This window comes from Thunnus thynnus, chromosome 11 (genome assembly GCF_963924715.1).
Source record: "Thunnus thynnus chromosome 11, fThuThy2.1, whole genome shotgun sequence".
NCBI lineage: Eukaryota > Metazoa > Chordata > Actinopteri > Scombriformes > Scombridae > Thunnus > Thunnus thynnus.
Window position 1 is genome coordinate 1,693,226 of NC_089527.1, and position 12,322 is coordinate 1,705,547.

Sequence of the window (12,322 nt, forward strand, 5' to 3'; positions counted from 1 at the left end):
TTTTGCAGTGTGGACGGTGCACTTCTTGCAGCGTGTTGAGGAGTAACGTTAATGTTTGCCATCAGTTGGGAGCAGTAGCAGCAGCAGGAGTCACTAACATCAGCAGCTGATCAGGAAGTGTCTTCAACAGTAAAACACACGGTCCCGGCTACCACCAGACATTACACCAAGCTAGTTTTTGCAGTTAAATTATTCACATCGATCTCTGGTTGCTCAGAAGTGTGTTGTGCTAACATTATTATGTTAGCTAGTGATCTGTTAGCTAACAGAAATCCATGGCTAACCTAACTGCATTGTGTTAAACTGAAACAACTTCATGTTACAAATGTAACTTGTCAACATGCCTTAACGTTACAGATGTTAGCTTTATATATTCTGCTATCATAGTACATGTGAGAGCACTGTAACTTGTGTTTAGCCTGAAGTAGAAATAAGATAAGGAAAGGCATCAGGATTAAGAGCCACAAGTGTTCAATGGGGTTGAGGTCAGGACTGCTGGCAGGTCATTCCATCCTCTCCACTCCCAAATTCTGGAGACAGTCTCTGATAAACCCCGCTCTGTGGGGGCGAGCGTTGTCATCTTGGAGGATAGAGTTCAGTCCCAGACTGTGGAAATATGGGATTGCCACTGGTTGCAGAATCTCATCTCAATATCTCTCTGCATTGAGACAATCCAATGATGACAAGCCTCGTTTTTTCGGTGAGGGAGATGCCGCCCCACACCATCACACTGCCTCCACCAAAAGATGTTACTCTATTGGTGCAGCAATCAGCATAGCATTCTCTGCGTCTTCTCCACACTTTGATCCTACAATCCAACTGCCGTAGGCAGAATCTGCACTCATCATTGAACATAACATTCCTCCACATGTTCATCAGGTTCCAGTGCGCATGTTGCCGACACCAGCACAAACGGGCCTGATGGTGAAGGGCAGTCGTGGCAGGCCTCCTGGCAGCCCTATGAGGCCGGAGATTGGTTGCGGGCAGTCTGTTCTGGATTGTCTGGGCAGAGAGCCATCAGCCATATCGTCCAGCAAACGTTGACTGCAAATCTGTAGAAGACAGCCTATGGTACGCAAGTGCTGACAGGGTGAGGAAACGGTCTTCTTGCGGTGTCGTCCTCTTGGGACGCCCACTTCACAGCCTGTCTCTGACATCCCCCGTTATATGGAACTTGGCCTTCACTTTGGAGATGGTACTAGGGCTCACTCCAAATAATGCCGCAACTTGGTTTTGCGGAACACCAGCTTAAAGTTACCCTATCGCAAGGGCCCTATCCAGATCAGTCAAATGTGGCATGCCAAGTCTTCGAGCAGACACTTACTGATCACTGTAGCAGGGTCCATGCTCACAGGTGCTGATTGGCAGCACCTGGGGGTACCAGAAGCTCAAAACAATAGCAACAGCAAAATAAGCTGTTTGGCATTGGCAGAGAAGATTTGGCAAATTTTTCATGGGCGCAACCCACATACTCAGCTCTGCTGCTCATCCCAAAAATACATGTTCATTATTTAAAAAGGGAAATAAACAGGCTTTCCAACAGTTTAAGATTTATTGCCAAGAAGCATTGTTACAACGAAGAAAAAATAATCTACCAAAGACAAATATCCTGAAACTCAGCCAGGTAGCTCAGTGTCATAAAGGTCAAGAGTAAAACGTTAAAATCAATTCTAAAACAGACAGGCAGCCAGTGAAGGGAAGCTAACATAGGGGAGATATGATCATGCTTTCATGATTTGTTAAAAGTCTGGCGGCTGCATTTTGGACACCCTGAAGCTGTGCAGTCATGTTTTGGCCAAGGCATGTAAACACAGCATTACAATAATCCAGATGAAAAGTGATGAAAGCATGAATCACTCTTTGAAGATCATTAAAAGACATAAAAGATCTAATTCTAGAGATATTTCTCAAGTGGAGGAAACACGACTGAGCTAGACTTTTAACATGGGACTCTAGAGTGAGCTTCTGATCCAAAATAACTCCAAGGTTTTTAACCGTGGGTACTGCATGCTGAGCCAGAGAGCCAAGAGCAGGCACAACTTGGCCATCAGTGTGCTCAGGGTTTATAATGAGGATTTCTGTTTTGGAGGAATTAAGCTGCAGAAAATTTTCTGCTATCCAATTCTTAACTGCAGTTAGGCAATAATGTAGGGAAGATAACTTAGCTGATTCAGATGGTTTGCAGAATAGATACAGCTGAGTATCATCAGAATTGCAATGAAATGAAATATCATGCTGTTATCATGTAATGTGGCCCAAAGGGAGTAAATGAAGAGAAATTAAACTGGTCCTAGAATGGAGCCCTGTGGCACCCCAAACATAGACAATGCTTGAGAGGAGGTAAAGCATCAGTAGACACAATGAAGTGTCAAAGGTTGAGAGCACAATTCTTTTTGGTCTTGTCATTGAGCCATTTGTAAACCTGCTGCTCCCCCCTGACCAGTCCAGCCACAGTGGTGTCCAGCTCCCATCATGAGCAAAGTATGAAGAGAACCACTAGAGGGCAGTCCTAGAGATTGGACCAAACCATGCTCTCAACCTTTGATTTGAGGTTATTCGGCCTTCAATATTTCAATACAAATTATGTTTGCATATTATACACCTATTTCTTAATAAACAAGTCATATAAACTTTTAACATGAGTTATGGGGGCTCCCTCAAAGGGGCTCATTGTGTAGGCAAGTTAGCAAGTTAGCAGGTATTCCTGTCGACACAGGTGCTAAGAAACACGGTAAACAACACATTTTTCATACATTATTTACAGTTATTACATTATCAGTCTATCTAACATTTCTATCGTTTTTATTATTATTATTTATATAAATCCAGCTGTCAGCGGTGTGAACAACAGGAACTTCAACACAAACAAAGGTTTGTTTCTAAAAATATTGGATTAATCAGTCATCCAGTCAATCATGAATGTTCACCCAATCAGTGTTTTTAATCATTAATCTTTGTTCTGAAGTGTTTTAACCACACTACCCATTTATGATGTTTTTAACACAGAATGGCTGAGAAGGAAACATCTTACAAAGAGAAACTTAATGAAGCAAGGTAAGTATTTTTTTTAAATTTACTTTTAATGACACATGAAACAGGCTTTAAATGACCAGTGTGTAGAATTTAATGGGATCTATTGGCAGAAATGGAATAAAATATTCATATGTATGTTTTAATTAGTGTATAATCACTTCATCTGAAAATAAGAATTGTTGTGTTTCTGTTAACTTAGAATGAGCTTTTATATCTACAGAGGGAGCAGCTCCTCTTCCACAGAGCCCGCCATGTTGTACCGCCATGTGTCTACAGTTGTCCAGAACAGACAAACCAGACACTGGCACTAGAGAGGGCCTTTTGCATTTTTTATGAGTTTCATGGCCACCGTAGGTTCTCCTACATGCTTGGAAGGGGAGGGGGAGGGGAGGGGTATTCAGTTGGTTTAAACCTGCAACCTCACTGCTAGATGCCACTAAATTCTACACATTGGTCCTTTAAATTCACTGTAGTTTGAGTAATCCTGGTGATTCAGCGTGTTATATCATTAATGCAAACGTTACTTCAGTTGATGCTTCGTTATTTGTTGAATAATAACATGAGGCTTTTTCACATGCTGCATTTTTACCCCACAGATCTGCTCTGAAACAAAAAGAGGAAGAACTGAATTCATTCAATGACAGGTACTGAACATGCAAAGAGATGAAATTACTGATTCTAATATGCTGTTTATGTTGACTAAGAAAGATTCAAAATTATATTTAATCTTCATACAGAATGGCAGAACATCTGGCTGTTTCAATAAAGACAGGAGACACAGAGCATGAACAACCCAGTTAGTAAAACCAGACTGACTGAGATGTTTGACAATCTGAGACTGCTGCAGTGGCCTAAAATCAAAGATTATCTGAAATCAAATGATGTGAGCTCAGAGTCTACCAAAGTTTTGATTCAGGTACAGAGCAGTCTACTGAAGTGACATTACTCTGTAGTCTACTTACTCAATTCCTGCTCAAAGTTGCAGACTTTAATTTCTTGTTGTTGTTTCATTTATTTACGTGGCTAAAATTTAAATTGATTATTATAGAAAATGTTTAAAGATGCATCAAACCAAATGGAACAAAAGAAGAAGCAGATAGTTGAAGTGTTTGGACTGATTGAGCCCAGCAGGGGATGGACACTTCAGAAGGTATTGACTGGAAGACTTTTGTCTAAAAGTGGATCATTAAGCTTGTTCTACTATACTTCTGTAAGCAGCATTTGTCTTTTGTTCCAGGTTAAAGAATACAGACAATTAACAATTCAGAATCTTCAAATGACTCTGTTCCACAGCAGGAAAGAAGATGTTCTCAAGGTATGTTTGATACACGTTACATCTTTTGAAACAATACGGTACACAAGTACATCTGTAGATAAAATGGAACAATGTGATGTCTGATCTTTAATTTGCAGGACTCAACATTTAAAGTTACACTTTCTCCCACATAGACTTATTTCCCTGCATATGAAGATCAAGTCCCCTAGCATGTGAGGGTGAATTTCACACATCTGGCCTCTGAGTGCTACTGGTTGGGTTGTTTGATGGCTTTAAACAATCCTCCTCTTCAGCCGGACTGGAAGAATCACCGTCCTGGGATGGATGCTTGGGACATTTTCTGCTGACAAGTAAAAAGAAAATTCAGCAGTGAAGCAGGAAATCTTTATGATTTTAGAGGCTCAATGTGTTTGTCAGGAATCACATTTTACTGCAACATGAACCAAAACCTGCAATGTTTTATTTTATTTCTTGGTGTAATGATTTGTATTCAGAAAGGAACTACACCAAAAAACAGTGTCTTGTTTATTTCTTGTCACACATGAGCCCAGTATAAAAGCTGATTGAAAATGTGGCCACTGACTTCACAAGCTTATGATGAACTTTTAAATCACACATTGAGCAGGATCAGATTTTGAGCAGCAGAGTTGATCTAAATGTTTCAATACTTTGTGCTTTCCATTCATTATTTCTCATTTTAGAGCAGCTTTTGTCCTGTTGTGTTCCCAGAGCTCTCAACTGTGGTCAGAGACATGGCTGCCTGGTTATGTGTTAAAATGGGGGAGCAAACTTGAAAAGAGACATATTCAGCAGGGGAGTTTGAGAAAAAACTGTAATTTTAAAATGAAAATTTTTAAAACAAATTTCCTGCATTTCTATACCACCTAACTTCTTGGATGAAGTCCAGAAACAGCCACCTGCACTAGTCTAGATTAGTTAGATTGAGGCTGCTATGCAAACCAAGAATACATCAAGAACAGTTTATACTTTGGTGGATCAGAACAGGAAATGATTATTAAAAGAATGACTATTTCATATTTGAAATTATATTTATAAAAACATTATGTAGCCTAAAATGTTAGCAGGTTGCAGGCTACTAGGCCATCTTCAAGGTCAAACAAGGACAAACAATTAATATAAATGAAACAGTCTTACAACACATCATGATATGATTTGGATAATTAAACCTGGTTAAACAATGTTAAAGCTGAGGGTTGCTATTCTCAATACTCACAAGGCATCTGCAACTGCAACAAAGCACAAATGATATGGACTCACAACAACTATCTAATTCCAGTCCCACAAGTTTATTTTACGCACAGGTTCTAGTGGGAGCTATTAGCACCACTAGCTGATGTGGTTGTGACATTATACAGGAATGAATAATCATAACTTCAAAAGCAGATTAATTTAACCGATATTATCTCAAATCAAGGACTATTTTAATGCCCAACTAAGAAGGTGATGGTTACTCCTCAAGACTGAAAAGGGCCATTCTAGTTGAGGACCAGACCTTACTGTAAACCCCCCTTAGAGTAAACCTTCACTTCTCATTTAGCCTGTGTGAGAAAATGAGAAAATAATCATAATAATAGAAGCACAGAGCAGAGCAGCTGGATGAAAGGAGAGATCATTACATGATCATACATGATGCATCCTTGTTAATAATAGTTCCATTCATCTGACGACTAAAACTAAAACTAAAGCAGAGTAGCCTGTAGGAGTCTAAATAAGTCACTATCCACAGCTGAACATTTGACTGTTAATTCAGACACTTAAAAGCTGTGAGAAAAGCTCCTCTCTGTCTGTCTGCTCAATCAATCAGTGACAGGTTGGACTGAACCAACTCAAATGGTCCAAAAATGTTTGACTTTTTGTTTTCTGTGTGTTGTTTTCTGTTTCTACTTGTTTTTGTTAGTTGCTGAAAATAGTGAAATGACCAATGATATAAACTGCTTAAATATAATCACTTTGTGCGTGGACTGTATGATGATGAGTTTATTTTTAGAAAGACAAAAAGTGGGACAACAAAACCACAACTTTGCTCTGCCTAAATGAACAATGGGATGCATTTACTCCACTTGCTCCATTGCTCAGGTGCCTATGGTCATGAGCGTGGACTCTGTTGTCAGTGTAATATCTTGATGATTAAACTGCTTTTCTTAACTCTGCTGTTTTATATTGTCGTATTGTTTTGATGACATAATATCACATGGTCCTGTCAAGATGTGATTTACAATACTGCAAGAATTATTAAAAGTGAAGTCCTGAATGACAAACACACCTCTGCTGACGATGCCTCAGTATGTGAAACAAACAGATGTGACAATCTGATCTGAATAACGTTAAAAGTCTCACCATTAACAAACTGTTCAGAACTAAAAGTTCTACTGTAAAGGTTAGTACAAGACATTTGAAAGTCTCACACTTTGCACAGGTTTACTGGGATTAATACCAATATATGTTGGAATTATTTCTTTAAAATACAACATTAATTTGGATTAAACAAACAGGTTTTTTTCTAAAACTGACTTTACATAATATTCTTATTCTTATCTGACATGTCCTTAAGTTTCCAGAGACCAACCTTGACTGAAAAAATACAAGAGAAACTTGTTGGTGGAAACAATGTGGTTTAAAAGAACAAAATCAAAGGTGTGTTAGCACACATTCATCTGACAGAAAGACCTTTCAGTTTCCACATTAGTTTGTGATTTTTATCTCCTGACATTCAATGATAGTCTCATATTTTTTCAAGTATGTCTTAAAACAAAGAAAAAAAGAAACTAGTTTTTAATCAATTAAGTACGTTTTCAAACTCAAACACTAGATTAGAAATGTTTCAGTCAGGTTTTAGGACACATTACAGCACAGAGAAAGACCTGATAAAAGTTTCTGGATGCTACTTGACCTGAGAGCTGCCTTTGATACTGAGGACCACCAGATTCTTTTAGATAGATTAAGTGAGCATGTTGGGTTGTCTGGAATAGTTTTTAACTGGTTTTACTCTGTTGTGGCAGAAAGAGCAGGATAACAGAGGAATCAGATGGTCGAGACACAGATGTCAGATGGGGAATCTCTTTATTCACAGCGGCCCTACTAACAACGTGGTCAGGTGAGGCGAGACGGATGGCAGTGTGAGTGCGAACACCGCGATAGTCGGACATCGGAGGCGAGATCTAACATGGCGGCGACCTGTTGCTGAATGAACTGAGTAAACACGTTAACTTTACAGGATTTACAAAAGATTTAAACACCTCCTGATTCAAGTTACATTCACCGATCATCTGTCACCACCAACCCGGACCAGTACATCTTTACAGTGGAGGACATAACGGATCTTGAAGCATTCATCGACGACTACTACAACCGGCAGATCAACATGGAGCCAGACTCAGCCAAACCCAGCACCAAAAGACGAAAGACAGACTCATCAACGGACACAGACGATCTACAAACCACCGAAGTTGAGGTTAGTGTGCTAGCAAGCATAAACAAAAAACTGGACTTATTAGTATCACTACACGAAGAGATTAAAGACATACGCAATAACCTGGAGTTTGCCCACCACAACATGGTCACACTACAAAAAACCAAACCAGGACTTACAAACCACCGTTAAAACTCTCGACGAACAAATACATGCCATCTCCAAAGAAAATAAGACTCTGAAAGCGACAATCTCATCTTCTCTGGCATCTCCGAACAAACACCCGACAACCCAGAAAACCTCATAAAAAACTTCATGAAAACTCAACTGAAAATCCCCCCCGACATTGTACAAAACATCACTTTCCACAGAGTACACCGCCTCGGAAAACCATCAACCAAAGGACCCCGGCCTATCATCGCAAAATTCAAACACTTCAAACAAAAAGAACTGGTCAGAAGCAGAGGAAGGGAACTTAAAGGAACATAATTTGGACTCAGCGAACAATACCCACATGAAATAAACGAACGCCGGAAAGTACTGTACCCCATTCTCAAAGAAAACAGACAAAACAACAGACGTGCATCAATAATAGTGGACAAACTGTATATCGACGGACAATTATTTCGCAAATCCAAAATCACGCCATGGCTCTTCTGAAAATACAGTACTAGACTCATACATCTAACTATAAAAACCCTGATTATCTGAAGCCTCACTCCCGACCTCGCTCCTCTGTAATAAGGAAACCGCCTGCGTGACCCTACAGAGGAGTCAAAAAATCTACCTCTCTCTCGTAATTTTCATTTTTGTGTGTGTGTGTGTGTGTGTGTGTGTGTGTGTGTGTGTGTGTGTGTGTGTGTTAATGTTCACATGTTATGTTATTGTCACCATTCACCGTTATGTCTAGACAGTCTAAGGCAGTTATAGCAACCAGCTCGAAACTCGACTCCCCCCTCCTTCACTGGCTTCTTCTTTATGCTTCATTCAAAACAAGATAAACCAAACACATAACCATGCAGACACTCAACCTGGTTACGTGGAATGTACGTGGCTTTCGTACACAGACTAAAAGAATCAGAATCATCAATCATCTCATAAAATTAAAAGCTGATATATGCTTTATGCAAGAAACCCACCTTACAAACTCTGAATTACAATATATTAGACTCAAACAATTTGATAAAATATTCTCATCCACACTCAACACAAAACAAAGAGGAGTTTCGATCTTAGTCAATAAATACATTCCATTCATCCATAACTCATCCATCACTGACCCACAAGGAAGATTCATCATTGTTAATGCATCTATTAATCAGACAACATACACATTTGCAAACATTTACGGCCCTAACAATGATGACCCATCCTTTTTCCATAATTTTTTCTCCTTACTATACAATTCAGCAAACATCATAATAGCCGGAGATTTCAACACTGTTATCAATCCTACAACCGACCGCTCTAGCACACCCGGTAACACAAGAACCTGGCACTCAACTGAAGTTATTAAACAATACATGAAGGAACTTGGACTTGGCGATAGTTGGAGAATGAAAAATCCATCATCCAGACAATATTCATATTTTTCCTCTCTCCATCAGTCTTCCTCTAGAATTGACTTCTTTCTTGTAAGTAATTCACTCTCCCAGCACATCCAAGGAAACACAATCCATCCAATCATAATCAGTGATCACGCTCCAGTTTCCTTATCGATAAAAACTCAAACACATATCAAGTCTCCCACAAGATGGCGTTTCAATACATCACTCTTGGAGGATCCAGATTTCATCACATTAATTCAGAAAGAGTGGGCATCCTTTCTGGAGATGAATGACTCTCCAGAGATCTCAGCATCACTTGTATGGGAAACAGCAAAAACAGTCATCAGAGGAATAAACATTTCATATTCATCACATAAGAAACGACAGCAACAGGAACAAGAAACTAGCTTAGAGACAAAAATCAAACACCTAACACACCAACTAACCAGCAATCCCTGTGAACAAAAACAAAATGAATTAGCTCAACTTAAAACCCAATTGGAAAGCATCATATACAAGAAAACACAATTCATTATCCACCAGCTCAAATATGAAAACTTTCAGTACAATAATAAATCAAGTAAATATTTGGCTAATCTATTATAACTCAAAAAAGAAAAAGCAATAATCCCATCCATACTCAATTCCACAGGTACAGTCACACATAATCCACAAGAAATCAATGACATATTTCATAAATTTTATAGCAACCTTTACTCCTCAAATCACAAACCCAGTCAATCAGAAATAGACACTTTTTTAAGTAATCTGGACCTACCAACCGTACCATCAGATTTAGCCCACCTTTTAGATTCACCACTCAGCCTCGAAGAATTACATAAAGCTCTACTCAAAATGCCAAACAATAAATCACCTGGACCAGACGGTTTTCCTGCAGAATTCTACAAACATTTCTGGAACATATTATCACCACTATTCTTCAGAGTAACTACAGAAATTAAAACTACCTCCATTATACCCACCCACATGAACACCGCCGTAATGAGATTACTCTTAAAACCCAATAAGGACCCAACCCACCCCTCCAGTTATCGCCCCCTATCACTAATTAACACAGACCTCAAAATCATTACAAAAACATTGGCAACCAGAATAGAAACGGTCATTCCACTTATAATCCATCCCGACCAACCAGGCTTCATCAAGAATAGACACGCTTCAGACAATATCCATAGACTTTTTAATTTGATCAATACATCACAGCAAAAACACAACAAAACCATAACTGTATCACTGGACGCAGAAAAAGCATTCGACAGAGTAAACTGGACTTTTCTATTTTCCACCCTCCACAGGTTTGGCTTCGGAGAGTCATTCATCCACTGGATGAAAACACTATACACTTCACCTAGGGCCACAGGTACCACAAACGGGATCACTTCACCAAGCTTCACACTCCACCAGGGAACCAGACAAGGATGTCCACTCTCTCCATCTCTATTTGCAGTTTTCATTGAACCACTCGCCACAGCCATACGACAAAACAATAAAATCAAAGGAATACAATATACTGATTCAGAACATAAGCTTAGCTTATATGCAGATGATTTATTATTACACCTACAAGATCCTTTCACATCATTACAAGAAACATTAAAATAATCAACAACTTCTCCTCAATCTCACACTATAAAATAAACTGGAACAAATCCACTATTCTACCTTTGACCGCAAATGCCTGGGATTCTGCAGCCCAAGATCCCTCTCTCCCACTCCACATTGGTAATATCAAATACTTAGGCATTAATATTTCCTCCAGGCTGTCAGAGTTGTTTAACTTCAACTACACCCCTCTGCTGAAAAACATAGAAGATGATTTTAAACGCTGGACCAAGTTACCACTTACTCTTATTGGACGCATTGCAACAGTTAAAATGAAAACCCTTCCACAAATCAACTACCTATTTTCATTACTTCCCATTACCCCCACTGACAACTGGTTTCAAACTTTAAACTCTTTAACAACTCAATTCTACTGGAAAAATAAAAAACCAAGAATCTCACTTTCAACCTTACAGAGCACAAAATCACAGGGCGGCCTAGAAGCACCAAACTTCCTTCATTACTTCTTTTCAAATTGACTACAATATTTATTCAAATGGATCCATAAAGATAATTACAGTACACCATGGTTACAGATAGAACAAAATCAATGTAAAACCACCTCACTCACAGACATCCCATTCCTACCACAATCAATCAAGAAACAAGACTACTACAAGAACATCACAATCTCCTAAACTCTGACAGCCTGGTGGAAAGCCCACAAAATCACCAAATCATCACCGGCACCATGTAGGTTCACCTCGATTTGGTACAATCCGGATTTACAACTGTACAACACTTCTGTTCACTTTCCATCATGGCACCAAAAAGGAATCACTCATCTCCACCACTTATTTGAAAATAACCAGTTCATATCATTCAATACACTTATCCAGAGGTTGGGAGAGACCAATTCCTCCAATATCAACAACTAAAATCTATTATTAAATCCAAAATCAACATATCCAATAACACATTACAACCTTCCAAATTAAGCGAAGAAATCCTCAAAATTACAAACCCCAAAAGAATAATTTCAAAATTTTACAAACTTCTTTCATTGTCAGACACCTCCATAACACTCCCAACCTCAAAATGGGAAAAGGACCTGGCTCTATCTCCCGACCCTGATTTCTGGATACAAATCAATAAAAACATCTTCTACATGAGTACCAATACAAATGTACAACTAATACAATATAAAACCATCCACAGAATACACATCACTCAAGGAAAAATGTTTAAAATGGGATTGATCGATACAGATATCTGTTCACAATGCACCTTGGGTCACATAGATGATTATTTTCATGCCACTTGGTCTTGCCAGCCAGTTTTTTCATTTTGGATAACAGTCACAGAAAAACTCTCAAGTATCTTGGGCTGCAGAATCTCAGCATCCCCATCACTCTGCTTGCTTGGAGACTTAACACATATCACAATCCCAACTAAACACAAAAACCCGTTATT

The 12,322-nt window shown here is 39.0% G+C and overlaps 1 long non-coding RNA gene across 1 annotated transcript; it reads left to right on the top strand.

Annotated features, from left to right (window-relative positions):
- Positions 1-3,772: 3,772 nt before the first annotated feature.
- On the top strand, positions 3,773-5,695 carry LOC137192234 (uncharacterized). The gene is made up of 4 exons (XR_010930544.1): positions 3,773-3,949; positions 4,082-4,183; positions 4,271-4,348; positions 4,483-5,695. It is a non-coding gene; the product is annotated as an uncharacterized lncRNA (long non-coding RNA).
- The last annotated feature ends 6,627 nt before the right edge of the window (positions 5,696-12,322 follow it).